General features: G+C 36.5%; 1 protein-coding gene across 1 annotated transcript in view; it reads right to left on the bottom strand.

Moving 5' to 3' along the window:
• The window catches only part of LOC102862421 (sucrase-isomaltase, intestinal-like), a 146,647-nt gene that overhangs the window by 10,053 nt on the left and 134,819 nt on the right, over nucleotides 1-1,775 (bottom strand). The gene's annotated exons all lie outside the window — the stretch shown is intronic.

Below are 1,775 nucleotides of genomic sequence, written 5' to 3'. Positions count from 1 at the left end.
TAATAATAATTAAAAAATATACTTGTTTATTGGACAAAATATGTGATTACATAAAATATTTATGAAGATAAATGAAAAACAAACTTTGAACCTTGATATCATTTAAAATGGATTGATTGATTGATTTTTTAATGTGTATACCATCAAATTGGATCTGACTGGTAAAGGAGGCGATTGTTCCTCCTTCTTCAGCAGAGCATCTGGTGGATTTGAACCACGCACCTCTGGGATTGCAGTGCAGTTTCCTGCCACTAGGCCACCAGAGCTCGCCTAAAATGATTTATTAACTCATGAACCATAAATCACTTAGTGGTGTGTACTATTGAGTTGGAACCGACTCATAGCTGACACTGCAGAGGGTTTTTAGACACAGTAAATTGCCTGGAAGGAGACTGCCCATCTTTCTGCCATAAAGCAGCTGGTGAATTTGAACTTCTGCATTTTGGTTTGCAGGTATTCCTGAGAACAAGGCCAATGAAGCTCAGAAATCACTATCATTCTTAAAACAATAATAGAAGGCTGAGGAAGGACACCTTTCAGTTGAATCAAACTCAAAACCATCTACTTTCCTCTCTCGTTTTCTTCTCTAAGTCTCTCAGAAATGAGTGAGACAGAGACATACAAACACACACACACGCACACACACACACACACACAGAGAGAGAGAGAGAGAGAGAGAGAGAGAGAGAGAGAGAGAGAAGAGAGAAGGAGGAAAGGAGAAACACACATACAAATGGGAACACACATAGTCGTACTAAAACTGAGTCATTCTCCTGTCACTGCCTCCTATTCACAAACAATCCCTCTTCAGATTACTCTAGCCCCTAAAAAAGCCACTAATCTGAAGGAAGAGTGACTAGTTCAATTTCTTTAGGGTATTTTCCTGTTACCTCTTCTTCGTTGTTCTGGCAGGAGCCTGTATTGGTATAATATTTCCTCCACGAATAAAAATAGGGATTACATCAAGAGGAGCAGGAACTAGAAAAAATGTCTTTGTCTGAGAAGCTGGAATTTTTTCTCCCTAGTATAGAACAAACCAGTGTTAATTGTTTCAATTACATAACTGTTAAAAAGTTATACATCACATAAAACGTAGGAAGTAAACATCTGAGCTTCCGTTTAATTTCAAGAAGGCATTCATGGTTTCCACTAACAGAATAGTGATTCCTATAGCCTAATTCAGCAAATTTTCTTTAAAAAAATAAAACCAACACCTTACATAGAACTGTAGTGTGTAAACTACATGAAATCTGCGTTTCTTTCTGATGTTCATATTTATAACCACACACATTTACACTAATAAGTAAAAAAAGATACCAACAGAAGAACAAATTATCATATGCAGCATTCCAAATTTGATATGGTACTTTTATATGAGCATTTTCTTATTATTTTCTTTTTTTTTTAAAAAAAAAAGCTAATAAAGTTTCTTCTTAAGCAAGCATTTTTAAGCTGTTTCACATACATTGGGCATATGACCAGGAAGGACTAGTCCTTAGAAAAGAACATCATCCTTGGACGGGTGAAGGGACAGTGGAAGAGAAGACGACCCCAGATGAGATGATTAACACAGTAACTGGGGTAATTCATGGAGGTAAGTGTGGCGGAGTCAATGAGGCTGGCTTAGGATAGGGCAGGTTTCAGAGCTACTGAACATATATCTCTATGAGTCACAGGTGACTCAATGGCATGTAACAACAACAAATTTTACTAAGAAATAAAATTGAGTGGAAATATTTATAGAAACTGATGACATTTATGAAATATTTAAGAGT

Source organism: Elephantulus edwardii, unplaced genomic scaffold (genome assembly GCF_000299155.1).
Source record: "Elephantulus edwardii isolate Elephantulus edwardi_28Jun2011 unplaced genomic scaffold, EleEdw1.0 scaffold00065, whole genome shotgun sequence".
Taxonomy (NCBI): Eukaryota; Metazoa; Chordata; class Mammalia; order Macroscelidea; family Macroscelididae; genus Elephantulus; species Elephantulus edwardii.
This window is presented reverse-complemented; position numbering and strand designations above follow the sequence as displayed.